We start from the raw sequence: 20,284 nt of genomic DNA on the forward strand, positions 1-20,284 counted from the left end.
CATATGGACTATCAGACCAATTGTGTGATTGGATTGAAGAGTTCCTAGATAACAGAACGCAGTATGTCATTCTCAATGGAGAAAAGTCTTCCAAAGTGAGAGTGATTTCAGGTGTGGCGCAGGGGAGTGTCGTAGGACCGTTGCTATTCACATTATACATAAATGACCTTGTGAATGACATCGGAAGTTCACTGAGGCTTTTTGCGGATATTGCTGTGGTATATCGAGAGGTTGTAACAACGGAAAATTGTACTGAAATGCAGGAGGATCTGCAGCGAATTGACGCATGGTGCAGGGAATGGTAACTGAATCTCAATGTAGACATGTGTTATGTGCTGCGAATACGTAGAAATAAATATCCCTTATCATTTAACTACAGTATAGCAGGTCAGCAACTGAAAGCAGTTAATTCCATAAATTATCTGAGAGTACGCATTAGGAGTGATTTAAAATGGACTGATCATATAAAGTTGATCGTCGGTAAAGCAGATGCCAGACTGAGATTCATTGGAAGAATCCTAAGGAAATGCAATCCGAAAACAAAGGAATTAGGTTACAGTACGCTTGTTCGCCCACTGCTTGAATACTGCTTAGCAGTGTGGGATCCGTACCAGATAGGGTTGATAGAAGAGATAGAGAAGATCAAACGGAGAGCAGAGCGCTTCGTTAAAGGATCATTTAGTAATCGCGAAAGCGTTACGGAGATGGTAGATAAACTCCAGTGGAAGGCTCTGCAGGAGAAACGCTCAGTAGCTCGGTACGGGCTTTTGTTGAAGTTTCGAGAACATACCTTCACCGAGGAGTCAAGCTGTATATTGCCCCCTCCTACGTATATCTTGCAAAGAGACCATGAGGATAAAATCGGAGAGATTAGAGCCCACACAGAGGCATATCGACAATTCTTCTTTCCACGAACAATACGAGACTGGAATAGAAGGGAGAACCGATAGAGGTACTCAAGGTACCCTCCGCCACACACCGTCAGGTAGCTTGGGGAGTATTGATGTAGATGTAGATGTAGACTAAAAAGTCTAAGAAGTTTTGGTATTTCTTGAAATCAGTAAGTGTATCGAAATCATCTATTCAGTCACTTAGTGACCATACTGGCTGTGAAACGGAAGATGACAGAGAGAAAGCCGAAATACTGAGTTAGGTCTTCCGAAAATGTTTCACCGCGGAAGATTATAACATAGCCGTTCCTTTCAGATATCACACTAACGCCGATATGACAGATATTTAGATTAGTGATAGCGGAATAGAAAAGAACTTACAATCACATAATAGTGAAAATGCAATTGGGGCGTATGAGATACCTGTAAGTTTCTCCAGAGATTATGAGAAAGGACTTGCTGTATTTCTAGCAGCAATTTCTCACAGATCGCTGAGCACCGAAGAGTAGCCCGGCTAGCGACTGGAAAGAGTGCTCTTCATTCCAGTTGTGATGAAGAGTCATAATAAAAGGGCTGTACCGTTACGCCAGTCTGTTGTAGATTTGTGGAAAATGTTTCATGTTCATGTATTACGATGTTTTTGGAGAGCTATAATCTGTGTATAATTATCAACATGGATTCGACGAACAGAGATCTTAAGAAAATCACCTCACTATGTTCTTCTATGAGATCCAGTGCGCCGTTAACACCAACGCTCAGATTGAGGCAGTGTTTCTTCACTTCAGAAAGGAACTTCGTAAAGTTCTACACTGCTGGTTAGAGCAAAAAAAAAAAAGAGATTATCGAGCACTGGACCAACTTCGTCACAAATTAAGAATTTCCTGCAGAGAGAACACAACATGTCGCTCTCCACAGAACAAAATCGACTGATGTAAAGGTAATTTTAGTAGTACGATATGGAAGTGTGACAGGACCGTCACTGTTTACAATGAGGGGTGACTCAGCTTTCACTGCCGTCGGATTTTATTCAAACCTCAATGCCTTCAAATACCACACACAAGATTTTCATATTGTCTCACTCACTATTTAAAACTATTAGTGCTACAGAAAAACTGAGTGGAATGTAGTTAAATTTTGTACTGTGATTCGTTTCTGATAGAGGCCGTAGTTTTCGAATTATTCTAGAAAAACATACAAAAATGACCTTCAAAACAATTTCTCTAGAATAACTCGAAAACCGTGACCTTCGACGAAAGCATACCCCACTACAAAATTAAACTACATTAAATTTCCTACCAAAAGGTCCTGTTCATTTTTCCTCAAGCACTAATAGTTTTCACGTAGCAAGTGAGAGAATATGAAAATCTTGCATATGGTATTTTAAGGCGCTGCAGGCTGCATAAAACCTAGTGGTAGGGGCAGTTCAATCACACTGCATACAAAAGGTTTAGTGGATAACGCTAGAAGCCCAATGAGGATGTCTGCAGATGATGCCTCTGTCTGTAAGAAGGAAGCAAAGACAGAAGACTAGCAAACTGCATGAAGACACGTAGGGGATTGTTGAATGGTGCAGAGACTGGCAGCTGACCCTGAACGTAAATAAATGTGACATACATTGGAGAAGAAATCCACTGCAGTGCAATTATACTGACAACGCCAAATTTGTTGTGCCGCAAAATGATATAGATATTAAGATATCACCATCGGCTAATGCAGGACGCTGCATAAGCGGGTCAAACCAGAACTGACTGAACGTTATTTCATCGTGGGCTACTTACTGATACAACAAGAACTGCACTACAACACCAGCCGCTTACTGCATCTTAGGGTGCAGTCAGTGAGAAATATGAACGAGACAACGAGAAGGTAGAACCGTTGCAATGTCGATAGCCCAGTTGTGCCATGTTGTGGATTACGTGACCAGTATCGATGTAGAAGCAAAACAAGAACACACCATGCTTGTATAAGCAACCAATCTCAAGGAGGAACCTAAACTTGTCTTTGTCTACGATCTGAGAAGTCCACATGGCTCAACCAGTCAAACTCTTTAGACACTGACACTGCTAATCATGGGACTACTGGTTTCAAATCCTATACTGTGGACTTAGCACCCGCATCAGACAGACCAGCTGGTGGACCTATTTCGGCTGTTTCCACCTTCCACCATGTAATTCTCTGGTTCTTAAATGGTGATGTGCAACCACTCGCCCGCTATCGCCTGTTCGCCTGTGAGGGAAAACTTCTTGCTGCTCACCTCTGCTCTGGACAGTCTCTGCTATTGTGAAATGCCTCTTCTGCATCGGGTCACTGGCACGAACGAGCAAGCCTTCTGTGTCATCGTCCGCGATTGGAGCAGCAGGCTCATGCAGTGTTCCCACCCTGCTGGATCGGCGGCCATGTAATGTAGCTGAAGCTTATGCCACCGCTCCCTCAATTACCACCTACCATGACCATACGCTTCAACTATCCATGCAATTTGTATGTTCAGTGGGCACTGACATCAGAGGCGAAAGTACTTTGGAGTAACAAATGAGTGGTTTTTCAGCGCTGTTTCTCTGACGTCTTGCTGGAAGTCGATTGGTTGCAAAATCGTTAATTTATGTAAAGAGTTGGCCCCGTCTCTCACATACGTTAATTAATCACCCTCCAAAATAATGAATTAGGCGTCCTATAACTACTAAATGAGGAAAGAAGTGCAGTTACTTGGATTTATTTTGATAAAGTTATGCACAAACAATTGACAAACAGTAACAATATTCATATTATAAGACCTTGGAATATGTGACAAAGAGGGTCGGGGAAAGGTTCTAATAATTCTAGCCAACAGTAAAAATGTAACTGGAATTAAATAAATATTTGTTAGCTATATCGACCACGCTGATAACAAAAACGATAGTAAGAAACGCGAATTTGCTCTTATTTCCAAGTTAAGGTGGCTGGGCGTTGATTTAACTGTAATTAACTTTTATGAGTAGTCACTGTCAATCCCTTGCATACACGTTTCGAAATCCCATTGATTGCTGACACCGATGACGCTTCAGGCAGAAATAGTTGTGAGTATTTTGTTGCTATTTTCCTTGGCTCGTAGCATCAGTGGGGAAGGGGAAGAGGAAGGAAAGAGCGGAGAATGTTTCGTTCAAGCGTAGTTTCAGTCTGTTAGAAGCTGTCTTCTGTTCGTGTGCTGGAATAACGTGTTACTAAAGTGTAGTTAGTACGTGTGGTCATTGTAATTCCTGTGATTCAGTAAGCGTCGCAAAAGCGTAAACGGTGCTGACAATCTTTACTACATTTGCCGACAGACTACAGTGAAATCGCGAAGGAAGCCTATGATTCCATACATTAGGAAGGTGTATAGACTCTACTTGGCTGTGAAATCGGGGATGAAGACAAGCCTTGACTCTTCATGTACGTTGGATATCTTGTGCGAAGAGTGTTTATTCGTGACTGAATCGTAAACGATCTTCCATGGGTTTTGCTACAACCATGATCTGGTGAGAACCGCAAACAATGCGAATAATTATTACTATTGTATGACAACTCCATTAACACAAGGTATTTCCCTGAGGTAAAAGTTTTTCTTAGCATAAGGTACCATCGACCACGACACCATTGCCTCTCGGAGACGGACTGCCTGTTCCTGTGAAATTGCTGCTACACCATCACCTTTAACACTCAGTTCCTCGAAAGATTCTGATTTTGTGTGTAGCGATGAGCGTACAGAGATTCACAAAGTAACACAGTGTGAAAGACCTAGTTAGAGATCTGGAATTGCCGCAAGGTAAAGTTGGACAGCTGGCGTCCAGACTATAACAGTGGAATTGTCTTGATAAGACCGTAAATATGACTGCGTTCTGTAACCACCATATGCTATTCCTTCTGTAAGGTGTCAGGCAAATCCAACACCTTTCATGAAAACCCTGACATGATAGCAGATCCGGCAGTATGTCACATAGCTCCGAATAAACCCTGACAACGAGTGAGCAAATGGAATACCACAGACTAACACAAGAACTCCTAAATGCATGTCATACCTTTCCACCGTGAAACAGACGCAGTTCCGATGGAAGAAACGAGAACAGAAGCCGAGAGCAGAGTCGTGTAGGCTAGGAGGCCCTACGATAAGGGACGGACACCCACGTCTCTAGCCGACCGCCAGGACCACCCCCCCCCCCCCCCCAGCCCGTGTTAAAAGATAGAGCCCTCCAGAAGAACAGTATAGATCTTACGATAACACTAAAAGGACCACACCAGCTGAAAGTTTTAGCGTGAGACTACACGCGTCTCTGTTACGTTGCAAACGTTAAAAACATTGCCCCACCACGAAAAATATAACGTTTATCATTGGATAGACAGAGTTTTTGTAGGCGGAACTTAAGATTAACATTGAGACCCTGAATGTTCAGTTGAAAACACAGCCAGATACCTTTTTTTTTTAAACCAACTTTGGTTAATTGTAGTAAGGAGAAGTGAGGAGAGTTGCTTCCGAGACAGCGAGGTGCGTGGAGCTACGCCGCCCACCGCCCCCTGACGCTGCCTAAACACCGACAAGGTAATGAACGCACGCGGTGCCGCCATAAGGCTTCACTCAGAACTGTAGAAGTCTCATCTCCTACATCCCCATTTTACGTAATACTAGTGTCGATCGTCAATTAAACTTCGTGGTATTCACATTTGCTACTAGAAGTTAAAATCTGAAATGCGATGATTTTTCTGTTATATAATTGTTGACAAGCCACATCAGCCACTGTAAGTTACACAAGTTAGATAAGTAATTAAAGACAATTGAGGGTCATTGTAGACCATTTTGATAGTTTTCTCTTTTATGAAACTTAACTCTAGATTATAGATGTGATATGGCATAGGTCATCCTTCGATCCATTGTAGAACTTGGAAACCCATTCAGGGAATATTCGTTCACATTTTTGTTGAACGCAGTTGGTTTTTATCATCTTGTATTAAAATATTTCCTTTTATCAATACTGCAATTTATAAACAATGTTTCGTGAGTAAAATAAAATTGCCAATGGTAAACTTAAACGCTTTTTCGACGTTATTTTACCAGCTAATACGCTCAGAGCGTCGTTGCGCGAAAGTGGTAGGGAGACACGACTTAGAACAAACAGACACCACGCAGAATGTTAGACTTCCATTTTTCGAAAGTGAAAAGGACTTGGTATCTTATAGCGATGAGAGGGGACTAAGTGCAGCTATAGGCGTTAACTATAAAAGTGACCGGTGGAGGTCCAAAGCAAGTCCCAAGTGTATTAAGGTATAATGGCAACATTTACCATCGATTCCGATTGCCCTCCCGTGGAGGTTCGAGTCCTCTAGTCTAAGTTAGTTTAAGTAGCGTGTAAGTTGAGGGACCGATAACCTCAGCAGTTTGGTCCATTAGGAATTCACACACATTGGTACCGATTGGGTAGAAAGAAATATATAATAACATGAAAAAGCCGTTATTGCTATTTTTAAATGGCAGATTTCCACGAATCTGAAAGTCATAGGCAGATTACCTTGGTACAACACGGATACACCAAATTCTGTTGCTTCGGCAAGCATTCGATGCGATTCTGCAGCAGTTTTCTTCAAATGATAACAGAAAACCAATGCCGTCCACAAATCGTGTTCGTAGGCACAAAACTCGACGGGTTTGAAACAGATACTGAAGTGTGTAACTTGGTTTACTGCGTGTTGACATTCGTCGTCAGCCATTACAGGAAGCGGTCTCACGGGCCCTACTCTGACGGCTAGCACCATCTATGGGGAAATTCCAGTTTCATACTTCTACACCTGGTAAGTGCAATGTTTGTTATAAAACAAACGTTTGCTTGTACAAGATGAGTGAGTGCAACGTGTGTTCTTTTCTCTGAACTCTCAGCATAGCTGATCGTTGAGTTTGGCCACTGTGCAAATGAAAAACACTAATAAACTGAGAGCAGCAAAATTGGTTTTACAGCAGGTTATATTTGTTTTTGTTGGTCATGTAACCTTGGAAAAGTCGAGACACAGTGAGGCATCTTGAAATCCAAGTCAAAACTGAGATTAAAAATTACTTGTTTTAAGGATTTCACGATTACTGCCAAGAGCTGCCCATAATCTTTCTCTATTTAACAACCAGTTGTATTTGCTCTAGCGACAAACGTAAATCTCAGTAAAATTAGAGAGATCACTGTTCTCTACAACTCAGATCAAATTAGAAAAGACTGACACTATGGGGCGGAACAAAAACAGCGGAAGACTTTATGTAGAAATTGTGGTGTCACCGCCAGACACCACACTTGTTAGGTGGTAGCCTTTAAATCTGCCGCGGTCCGTTAGTATACGTCGGTCCCGCGTGTCGCCACTATCAGTGATTGCAGACCGAGCGCCGCCACACGGCAGGTCTAGTCTAGAGAGATTCCCAAGCACTCGCCCCAGTTGTACAGCCGACTTTGCTAGCGATGGTTCACTGTCTACATACGCTCTCATTTGCAGAGACGACAGTTTAGCATAGCCATCAGCTACGTCATTGGCTAAGACCTAGCAAGGCGCCATATTCAGTTACTATAATTACTTCAAGAATGTATTGTGAATCGTGTACCGTCAAGAGCGACGCTCATCATTAATGGATTAAAGTTAAGTATCAAACTAATTATGTCCGTTTTCTGAATTCTCATTCCGTGTCATGTTCGAGACCGCACGTCAGTATAGTTCTTCCCTCTTCACGCCAGCCTGCGTGAGCTAAAACGCGTGCATTTCGGCCTCCACTCGTAACACGGTGTTGGCTCTTCTGCTAACACAAAAGAAATAACAACAAGATCTGATCACCTGGGCATTTCACAATTTCAAAGACACAAGAAGATGCGAGAAATTATCATCAAACTACTCAATACAAGTTGCTTGGTAAAGTAAGCAAATAACAAACTGCTCAGAACGCAGATCACACTCTCGCAATTCGATGTAGTTTCATTTCTCTAAATCAGATGTTGTGTGCCAATCAGCACCAAACGGCAGCTGGAGACGACGCTTTCTCAACGATGGCCCAGAGACAAATGCTCAGAATTTAAGTTCACAGCCCTCCTACTTTCAAAAAACTCTGCACATACGCGATGTTTTCATGTTGTTGCCAATGCGACAAATGAAAATATTGCTTATTTCACGAAAAAACACAGCAGAAATTTTCCACTCTTGGCATACAAAACTCGTATTAACAAGCACGTGTTTGGTACCTGTCTACATAAGTGTACCCCTGATTGGTCAGGCCCTTTGTGCCAAGCATGGTGGCAAGGCGACTCAGTTCAATTGGGTAACCAAAGTTTTGGAGGAGAAACGCCAATCGTCCTCATGCTGGCCGGGTGATGCCATTGTATCTCAACTTTTATGTCCATGCAGAGAAGGCAAAAATATCAAATTTAATTATTCTCTGCGGACAATTGTGCCGGCAAGAAACCACCAGTCCAAAGCTTTGCCAGGACGCCGGCCTTGTCCACAACAGGACAAAGCTGCCAGCAGCCTCACTTCTGCGATAACTGCCAGTCTCACAGGGGAACAGTATCTCCCTAATGAGATTCACTGACTGCTTTCTGCTGACAACGGGATGCTGAGGCCACACAGGTAGTGCACTGTCCCAGTGCGATAAACGCAATCTGATTTCGTGTCTTCCAAGCACACAAGTGTAATACTCACAAAATAATAACCATGAAATAGTGGCAGACAATGAAGCAATATCACGTTGTAGTATGTGACAGAAAGTCACAATTTAAAACTTTTATCCAATCTGGATTTGGAACACTGCGACTGTCTTGTTAAAAGTTTCAGGAATTACTGCAACCAATCGCCGATTTTTTCTATTTTTCAATTTTTATTTGACCAGTTTCGAATCGCCTGGCGATTAATCATCAGATGGAATTGTATCAAAATGGTTCAAATGGCTCTGAGCACTATGGGACTTAACATCTGTGGTCATCAGTCCCCTAGAACTTAGAACTACTTAAACCTAACTAACCTAAGGACATCACACACATCCATGCCCGAGGCAGGATTCGAACCTGCGACCGTAGCAGTCCCGCGGTTCCGGACTGCGCGCCTAGAACCATTAGACCACCGCGGCCGGCGATGGAATTGTATCATCTGATGATGAATCGCCAGGCAATTCGAAACCTGCCAAATAAAAATTGGAAAAAAAAACGGCGATTGGTTGCAGTAATTTCTGAGATCTAAGTCAAATTGTTTGTTTATTTATTTTTCGGATGACATAATCACTATTCTTGTACACTTTGTACACAATTTAGTTACAAACTGACACCCAGACTTTGAATATAATCGATATCTTCAACTATTGCAGCTAGCAAGTCGATAACGGTTCCCTAGTAAGGTCGAACTGGCATTCTTCCTCTATGTATTGCATTGTTTGTTTTTCAGCATCGCAGTTGCAATTTGGAGTCCGTATATTTCCCCTTTTGTAGAGGACGAAAGCACTGCTTTCCTGGCCAGAGCGTATGCGGTTTAAAGTCGTCCACACCTTGTGTGACTGATTGAAGCCGGGTGGGTTCTTATTTAACATAAAGCTTTGGCGTTTTGATGGCAGTGTTCTCACCAGTGTTGTTTCCAGAGGTTGTGGATGTCAAATTTGGAGGTCGTCGTCTCTTTAGCAGTGAGTAGTGGTGGTCTTCCCGATTTAAGGACCGAGCGAGGTGGTGCAGTGGTTAGACACTGGACTCGCATTCTGGAGGACGACGGTTCAACCCCGCGTCCGGCCATCCTGATTTAGGTTTTCCGTGATTTCCCTAAATCACTCGAGGCAAATGCCGGGATGGTTCCTCTGAAAGGGCACGGCCGACTTCCTTCCCAATCCTTCCCTAATCCGATGAGATCGATGACCACGCTGTCTGGTCTCCTTCCCCAAAACCACCACCACCACCCGATTTAAATCTTCTGCGCATCAAGTCAGCTGTATTGTATATATGGGCAGCTCAAGCTTATTAATTAACTTACTGTGTTCTCTCAGAAGAGCATTTTTTCGCCGTATCTCTCGTGGTGGTATATAGCTCAGGGTTGTCAGCCATACTATACGTTGAATGCAGTATTCTGTCACTTAGCAGACAACCCCAATTGCAGGTATGCGAAGTGTTTTTGCTGTGGAGCCACAACTTGTGCCACATAATTTATGGCTGGTGTTTCATATCCTCATTTTGCCTGCGCTCATCGTCAGATGTTTCTTGTAAGATGGCGTCCTGAGGTGTGTATGTGAACTCCTAAGGCATCAAACTGCTGAGGTCATCGGTCCCTAGACTTAACACTAAACTTAAACTAACTTTTGCTAAGAACAACACACACACCCATGCTCGAGGGAGGGGTCGCTCAATCCGTGACATGGTGCCTCTAACCACGCGGCCACTCTGCGCGTCGATTAGTTTGTACAACAGCCCTTGTCTCCAGACAGTGTTGTAGTCTGCGCTCAAATCTATGAATGCAGCTAAAGTTTTTCGCTTTTTCTGATAGACTGCATATATATAACTTGTCAGGGAAAACACTTGGTCAGTGCAGCTCCTATTAGGTCGGAATCCTGGTTGTTCGTCTGGGATTGATTCAAGTATTGTTGGGCTCAGTCTGTTACATAGGAATCTCTCGAGCAGATTATATATGACACTGAGCAGTTCAAGTTGTTGGTAACTCTGTAATGGTGTGGGGCGTGTGCAGTTGGAGTGATATGGGACGCCTGATATGTCTAGATACGACTCTGACAGGTAACACATAAGTAAGCACCCTGTCTGATCACCTGCAGCCATTGATGTCTATTGTACATTCCGACGGACTTGTGCAATTCCAGTAGGAAAATTCGACACTCCCACACGTCCAGAATTGCAACAGAGTGGCTGCAGGAACGCTTTTCCAAGTTTAAACATTTCCACTGTCCACCAAACTCCCCAGACTTGAACATTATTGACCATACCTGGGATGCCTTGCTACGTGCTGTTCAGAAGTGATCTCCACTCTTACGGATTTATGAACAGCCCTGCAGAATTCACGGTATCAGTTCCCTCCAGTACTGCTTCAGACATATGACGAGTCCATCACCACTACACCCGCTACTAAGTAGAGAAACGAGAAAAAACTTCGAAATCCGATGAAAAGAGCACACTGATCAACGGCGTTAGATTAAAAAAATCACTTTTGCTGTCCGCCAAGCACAAAATAGCGTTTTATTGTAAACATATAAAAACTGCTTCCACTGCTTACGCACTGGAGACAGGGGGAAACTTCGATTTTGACCCGTAATCATCAATCACCTCACACACTTCTGAGTCAACAAATTGACTTACGAAATAGTTCCTTTTGACACTAAATATCCCCGGCTATCTCACGCAAACACTCTAAGCTCTACATAGCCTGCCCCTTCCCCCCCTCCTTTTCCACAATTTACGTTCCTCAACTCTCAATTGCACACCTGCGTCCTCTGCTTTCGCTCTTGCACACTCGCTCTTCTCTCCTCTGCCATCCCTCCTCCTACTCCCTCCCCCCACTGAAGACAACCACACTGTGTTTCGCTAAGTGCTGATATCAACATGCTAACCTCTGAAGACCACTACAGTAGCAAGAACGAACCTAACGAACGTAATTTCAGTGCCACGAATAATAGAAAAAATGTCGCTAGATGTATAGATATTGCAAATAGCATATACTATTTTTGTAATAATACATGTGATTTTAATTCATATACGTATTTACTATCATTCAACATCAATAGCAGCTTTCGAAAATCCGAAAACTTATTCTTCACTGCAAAATCTTTGAACATTAGTTTAAATCACACTCTTTGGTTTGTTTATAACCTGTAAAGCACGTGAGGCAAAGTGTGTGAGGCCGTGTGCAATTAACGTAACTGGAAAACTTAAATTTTATAGATACTTGATGATCTAAGTAATTCCAAACACTTCGCCACATTCAGTGGTTATTTGTATCGATGTTTTTATTTTTGTATTTTGTGTTGCCACAGTCGTACAACGTCCCACACAGGGACACGAACAATCACTAAGAATTGTATACCAGAATGAGATTTACACTCTGCAGCGGAGTGTGCGCTGATATGAAACTTCCTGGCAGATTAAAACTGTGTGCCCGACCGAGACTCGAACTCGGGACCTTTGCCTTTCGCGGGCAAGTTTGGAAAGTAGGAGACGAGATACTGGCAGAAGTAAAGCTGTGGGTACCGGGCGTGAGTCGTGCTTCGGTAGCTCAGATGGTAGAGCACTGGCCCGCGAAAGGCAAAGGTCCCGAGTTCGAGTCTCGGTCGGGCACACGGTTTTAATCTGCCAGGAATTTTCAGATGCTTACCCGTGGTCTAGGGCTAACGTCTTTGATTCATAATCAAAAACGTCTTCGGTCCCGGGTTCGATTCCCGCCACTGCCTAAATTTTGGTAAATAATCAGCATTGGCGGCCGAAGACTTCCGGCATAAGAAGTCAGCATCATTCTGCCAACGGCCTTGTCAAAGAGGGCGGAGGAGCGGATAGAGGTTCAGGCCACTCTCTTGTACTAGGGGTGGGAAATTGCCCCTAAAGGCGGAAGAATCAACAATGATCAACGACATGAGGATGCAGAAGGCAATGGAAACCACTGCATTAAAGACACGTAACGTGTATCCACAGGACATGTGGCCTGTAATTGAAGAAGTGTCATGATGATCTCTCCATTGGCAAAAGATTCCGGAATAGTCCCCCATTCGGATCTCCGGGAGGGGACTGCCAAGGGGGAGGTTACCATGAGAAAAAGATTGAATAACCAACGAAAGGATAACGTTCTACGAGTCGGGGCGTGGAATGTCAGAAGCTTGAACGTGGTGGGGAAACTAGAAAATCTGAAAAGGGAAATGCAAAGGCTCAATCTAGATATAGAAGGGGTCAGTGATGTGATGTGGAAGGAAGACAAGGATTTCTGGTCAGATGAGTATCGTGTAATATCAACAGCAGCAGAAAATGGTATAACAGGTGTAGCATTCGTTATGAATAGGAAAGTAGGGCAGAGGGTGTGTTACTGTGAACAGTTCAGTGACCGGGTTGTTCTAATCAGAATCGACAGCAGACCAACACCTACAACGATAGTTCAGGTATACATGCCGACGTCGCAAGCTGAAGATGAACAGATAGAGAATGTGTATGAGTATATTGAAAGGGTAATGCAGTATGTAAATGGGGACGGAAATCTAATAGTCATGGGCGACTGGAATGCAGTTCTAGGGGAAGGAGTAGAAGGAAAGGTTACAGGAGAATATGGGCTTGGGACAAGGAATGAAAGAGGAAAAAGACTAATTGAGTTCTGTAACAAGTTTCAGCTAGTAATAGCGAATACCCTGTTCAAGAATCACAAGAGGAGGAGGTATACTTGGAAAAGGCCGGGAGATACGGGAAGATTTCAATTACATTACATCATGGTCAGACAGAGATTCCGAAATCAGACACTGGATTGTAAGGCGTACCCAGGAGCAGATATAGACTCAGATCACAATATAGTAGTGATGAAGAATAGGCTGAAGTTCAAGACATTAGTCAGGAAGAATCAATACTCAAAGAAGTGGGATACGGAAGTACTAAGGAATGACGAGATACGTTTGAAGTTCTCTAACGCTATAGATACAGCAATAAGGAATAGCGCAGTAGGCAATACAGTTGAAGAGGAATGGACATCTCTAAAAAGGGCCATCACAGAAGTTGGGAAGGAAAACATTGGTACAAAGAAGGTAGCTGCGAAGAAACCATGGGTAACAGAAGAAATACTTCAGTTGATTGATGAAAGGAGGAAGTACAAACATGTTCCGGGAAAATCGGGAATACAGAAATACAAGTCGCTGAGGAATGAAATAAATAGGATCTGCAGGGAAGCTAAGACGAAATGGCTGCAGGAAAAATGTCAAGACATCGAAAAAGATATGATTGTCGGAAGGACAGACTCAGCATACACGAGAGTCAAAACAACCTTTGGTGACATTAAAAGCAACGGTGGTAGCATTAAGAGTGCAACGGGAAATCCACTGTTAAATGCAGAGGAGAGAGCAGATAGGTGGAAAGAATACATTGAAAGCCTCTATGAGGGTGAAGATTTGTCTGATGTGATAGAAGAAGAAACAGGAGTCGATTTAGAAGAGATAGGGGATCCAGTATTGGAATCGGAATTTAAAAGAGCTTTGGTGGACTTACTGTCAAATAAGGCAGAAGGGATAGATAACATTCCATCAGAATTTCTAAAATCATTGGAGGAAGTGGCAACAAAACGACTATTCACGTTGGTGTCTAGAATATATGAGTCTGGCGATATACCATCTGACTTTCGGAAAAGCATCATCCACACAATTCCGAAGACGGCAAGAGCTGACAAGCGCGAGAATTATCGCACAATCAGCTTAACAGCTCATGCATCGAAGCTGCTTACAAGAATAATATACAGAAGAATGGAAAAGAAAATTGAGAATGCGCTAGATGACGATCAGTTTGGCTTTAGGAAAGGTAAGGGGACGAGAGAGGCAATTCTGACGTTACGGCTAATAATGGAAGCAAGGCTAAAGAAAAATCAAGGCACTTTCATAGGATCTGTCGACCTGGAGAAAGCGTTCGACAATATAAAATGGTGCAAGCTGTTCGAGATTCTGAAAAATGTAGGGATAAGCTATACGGAGAGACGGGTCATATACAATATGTACAACAACCAAGAGGGAATAATAAGAGTGGACGATCAAGAACGAAGTGCTCGTATTAAGAAGGGTGTAAGACAAGGCTGTAGCCTTTCGCCCCTACTCTTCAATCTGTACATCGAAGAAGCAATGATGGAAATAAACGAAAGGTTCAGGAGTGGAATTAAAATGCAAGGTGAAAGGATATCAATGATACGATTCGCTGATGACATTGGTATCGTGAGTGAAAGTGAAGAAGAATTAAATGATCTGCTGAACGGAATGAACAGTCTAATGAGTACACACTATGGTTTGAGAGTAAATCGGAGAAAGACGAAGGTAATGAGAAGTAGTAGAAATGAGAACAGCGAGAAACTTAACATCAGGATTGATGGTCACGAAGTCAATGAAGTTAAGGAATTCTGCTACCTAGGCAGTAAAATAACCAATGACGGACGGAGCAAGGAGGACATCAAAAGCAGACTTGCTATGGCAAAAAAGGCATTTATGGCCAAGAGAAGTCTACTAATATCAAATACCGGCCTTAATTTGAGGAAGAAATTTCTGAGCATGTACGTCTGGAGTACAGCATTGTATGGTAGTGAAACATGGACTGTGGGAAAACCGGAACAGAAGAAAATCGAAGCATTTGAGATGTGGTGCTATAGACGAATGTTTAAAATTAGATGGACTGATAAGGTAAGGAATGAGGAGGTACTACGCAGAATCGGAGAGGAAAGGAATATGTGGAAAACACTGATAAGGAGAAGGGACAGGATGATAGGACTTCTGCTAAGACATGAGGGAATGACTTCCATGCTACTAGAGGGAGCTGTAGAGGGCAAAAACTGTAGAGGAAGACAGAGATTGGAATACGTCAAGCAGATAATTGAGGACGTAGGTTGCAAGTGGTACTCTGAGATGAAGAGGTTAGCACAGGAAAGGAATTCGTGGCGGGCCGCACCAAACCAGTCAGTAGACTGATGTAAAAAAAAAGGAAGTTTCATATCAGCGCACACTCCGCTGCAGAGTGAAAATCTCATTCTGGAAACATCCCCCAGGCTGTGGCTAAGCCATGTCTCCGCTATATCCTTTCTTTCAGGAGTGCTAGTTCTGCAAGGTTCGCAGGAGAGCTTCTGTAAAGTTTGGAAGGTAGGAGACGAGGTACTGGGAGAAGTAAAGCTGTGAGTACCGGGCGTGAGTCGTGCTTCGATAGCTCATATGGTAGAGCACTTGCCCGCGAAAGGCAAAGGTCCCGAGTTCGAGTCTCGGTCGGGCACACAGTTTTAATCTGCCAGGAAGTTTAATTGTACACCATCTTATGAGTCGCTAGGAGACCTGAAATCGTTAGTGATAGAATAAAAATTTCCTACCGACGCTAAAAGCAAATGACTGTGGACATTTCCCAAAACCTCTAATCATCACAGTCGTAGTGCTCCACATCAACAATGGATAAAACTTTTATATCTTGTTTTAAGTAGTCAGAGTGGCATTTAGTCTGCTGTGAGAGCTACGCTACATCTTCCAGTGCAAACTAAGTTAATCACATTTCTGTATCAGTGAATTCATATCGTGGTTATTTGATTCTGTTCCACCTGTAGTAACAGTTAAGCTTTTCATTCTCATAGTCTTCTCTTTATTTATGTAGTTATCCGACATCTATACATGGCTTTTTGGCACAGTGTTTGGTACCTACAGTGCCTTTTGTGAAGATTCTTTGCACAAGTTATGCACATAGATGAACAACATCCTATCGAAGACTTGTTTTACAACCTAAAATAAACAGTATTTAGGCGTTATGACGAAAGTCACATTCTCGTGGCCCAGCATGACATTATTAAAGTTCATACATGACTCACTGCGTACTAACTAACTGTGACCTTTTCAGAAATTTGCATTAACTTTTTCATCTGACACAAAATTACCGCGCTACCCGTGATGAATAATTATCCATCAAAAGAGGTCATTAAAGAGTTATAATTTATAATTATCAAACACGGATGTTTAATATATCATTAAATTTCCAAAGTCCATCGTTGCGGCTGCCAGGCGAGGCATCTCCTATTGTTTTAATCCAGACGCATGCTCTGTTCGTAAATGTGTCCCGTACTCTCACTTTGCTTTTAATTACCTAGTTATCCGGTATGGTTAGTAGATAATCGTGCATAAGATCGAAGAGCAGTCACATTCTTCATTCAGTCGGTGATAGATTTGACTACGCGTATCTTATTTATAATATCACGTCTCACACAATGCCCACGTATTTTCCTGCCAGAAGCAGTATAAACTCGAATTCCGCCTTTTATTTTATTGTTTGCGTGCAGCTAAATTCGTATTACTTAGTCTAGTAATAACCATTTCCACGTATAGACGGATGGAAACACACTCTCTTACGAGATAACTAGGTTAACGAAACTCTGGTAAAATACTTCTGTGGTAATAGTGGGATATGTCCCTACAAAAGAAGACGTTCCAGCTGCGCCCCAAGGACAAGAGAAGCAGACGAACAAAACGCTGCTTTCTCTTGCGATGTGGAGCTCAACAGAAAAGAGCTTGCAATTCCAGAATCATCGAGGTCGCAGCCCCATCACTGGGCTACCCACTTGTGGGTCGTGTCACTTTCTGGTGACATCGACATCGAAAGAGGAAGAATGATTTTGTTTGTCAAAGCTATAAATGACTAGAGCAACGAACAAGGAACAAAATTTGTAGTGAAATGGACAGTTGGCACTTACTAACCAGTGACGAACTTAGTAAATAAAATTAAGGAAAGATGAACCGATGTAAATGCTATTACAGAAAACGAAAAAATAAAAACCGCCAGTGAAACTATGATGTACATTTATCTATGCTAGAATAAATAAAAATAGATCCGTTGCTCGTGTAGGCATAATAGAACATAGGAAGATATAAAAGCCCTCTCCTATCGATGGATTAGTGAACACATTACCACTGACAAAATTAAATCTTGTAGAATCCACTGAACATCATTGCAGGATTTACATGAAACAGGAAAGACAGGAAAATATTACGACCAACTTTGAGGAACAAACACTGTTGCTAAAAATGAGGGCTACTATTTTATGCTAACAGGCGATATCATACGGAATAGTTGTATCGCCTAAATGAATTAGACAACACGGTGAGGATGCATCGAATTCACACGATAAACTATTAAGAGACGTTTGTAGTTTTATCAGTTTGAACACAAAAGGTACTCTTGTTCTCTTACTGATAAAATTTTTACCTTTATTTACTTTTATTTTTGTTATGGCACCGCGGTGGTTAATCCGAGTCACTTTTATGACACTATGGAAATGACTGGGGCCGTTCGTGGCTCCAACAACTCAATTATTTCTATTTCTTATGAAGTGTCAGACTATTTGTTCGAAAAAGTTTTCTAATATGGTTTTAGGTAGTAATAATACTAAACTGCGAACTAATGGGATAGTTACTCGACAGACTTTCTAATAACGTGATAGATAATGATGACGATAATAATAGTAATATTTACTGTCAATGACATACCCCGGCTTCGTTTGGGAAACATTATCTACGGGCAGGCGTCTGGTCTGGTAGAGTGATAATGCGGTTCCCGGGCTACTGCGTAGAATTATTAACAAAAATCAGAGACAACCTTAGGCATCGAATATCATTATCTTCACGTAATAAACGATTTGAGCAGCACACGCCAGCCACGTAAGTTAACTTTTGCATATTTAATTGGTGTTACGAGTGACATCTCGTGGCAATGATGCGAGCACATCGTGATTTAATCAAAATGTTTACAACCAATGTAAATATTCTATGTGAATCGTGCGAGTGTGTGTGTGTGTGTGTGTGTGTGTGTGTGTGTGTGTGTGTGAGAGAGAGAGAGAGAGAGAGAGAGAGAGAAGAGAGAGAGAGATAGAGAGAGAGATTGGATATAGCTTTTAATTTGTAGGATGTGATGTATCGGAGGTTGGCTGAATAGACAATTTCAGGAAGGCAGAAAGAAAAGCACGCCTGATGTAAAAGTGTACTTCGTGACAACACTCCACTTGTAAAGCTTAATAAACACAGACTCATTGTACAGATTCATTCCTGCAATTGTTTGTCACAGACTCTTTGTAGTATACTTTTGCACGCTGCCACTTAGAGAATCATGTCTGGTATAGGATTTATTGCAGGAAAACAGAAAGCTGAAGGTTCAGTCACGTGCTGCACTTCTGAAAAGAATCTTTGTTTATTAAACAAATCATAGCTGCATCCCTTGCTTAAATAGTTTTTGGGAAAACGTTTTACTTTTTGTATAAAAAATTAAAAACCACAGATTTTAGATTCATGTGTTATTTCGCTATGCAGTTGTTCACAAACGACTGCAAGGAAAATACAGGAAAAATATTTGATTCTTTCGAATTTCGTGCTCTAAAGTAGCAGATTGATGATGAAGGAGGTACCTTTCCGTTATTGGTCATATTTATTCTCTTCGAAGTTAAATAACTCACTCCCCACTGTTCAAAGAATTTATAGCGAATTTTGAGCAAGAATAGTTAAGTCTGGTTACGAAAGTAATGTCTTCTATTTTTATTCACGGAAACTACAGGAGGTACATAAATCAAAACAGTACAGCTAAATAAAGAAATATTTCAGCTGCAGACTGTCAGTTTTCCACATAGTGACCATCATTTGTTATGCACTTTTGCCAACAATGCCTGCATGCCGCGCTTGTAAAAATTGGAACCAGCTAAGGCTAACCAATTCCTTACAGCCTTGACAACAACATCCGAGTCTTGAAAATCTTCTCCACATAGTCCATTTTTTTGAGGCCCAAAGAGATGGAAGTCTGAAGGCGTTAAATCAGGACTGTACGGTGGATGTGGTGAGACAGTCCAGCTGAATTTTACAATGAGTTGATGTGGGGCTTTCAGGTTAGTTGGTCTCGTCTTGTAGCATGCTGAATTGGCAGTTTCTCTAGGCTCCAGGACAACCAAAAGAACCACACCCTGGCTATCTCATCACTTTGCCTGGAAATGGCTGTGTCTTGAATTTCTTCTTTGAGAATTCGCACGTCGTCATTCCATGAACTGTCCGGCTCGTAGTGGTGACACCACGTTTCATCTCCGGTGACGATGCCATTCAGAAAAGTGTCACCTTCAGCTTCATATTGGTCCAACTGATCCCGACAAATTTACATTCGATGAGACTTTTCTTCTTCTGTAAGCATCCACGGGACACATCTCCCACAGACTTTGAGATAAGCAAGATGTTTCAACATTGTTTCCAAGGCATTACAGCCGACATGCAGCTTTGTACACAATTCTCTGGTCGTGAATCACCGATCAGCACGGACGAGTTGATCAACATGCTTTTCATTGCGGGGAATGTCAGTGTGCAGGGTTGACCGGGCCGTGACTCGTCATGCACACCTTCTCAACACCTTCAAAATGTCGTACCCATCGCCTCACATTGTTCACGTCTATTGTATCGTATCCATACCCATTTAGCATGCGTAGAAGGATTTAAATCGACGAAATTTGTTCAGCAGTGAGGAATTCAATCACACATCGCTGTTTTATACGCGCATTCATACCAGACTCCATTTTGGAACACTCCTCTGCTGGCAACAACTACCGCAAAACAAGGAAACCACACGCAAATGAAAGAGAAAGGTTGAAGCATTAGCACTACACAAACGACATCTGTCACGGACATCCAAAATCACCAGAAAATTGCCTTCGGAACGACCCTCGTAATTCTTAATTTGAGGGTA

The sequence above is a fragment of the Schistocerca serialis genome, chromosome 9 (assembly GCF_023864345.2).
Source record: "Schistocerca serialis cubense isolate TAMUIC-IGC-003099 chromosome 9, iqSchSeri2.2, whole genome shotgun sequence".
Classification (NCBI taxonomy): domain Eukaryota; kingdom Metazoa; phylum Arthropoda; class Insecta; order Orthoptera; family Acrididae; genus Schistocerca; species Schistocerca serialis.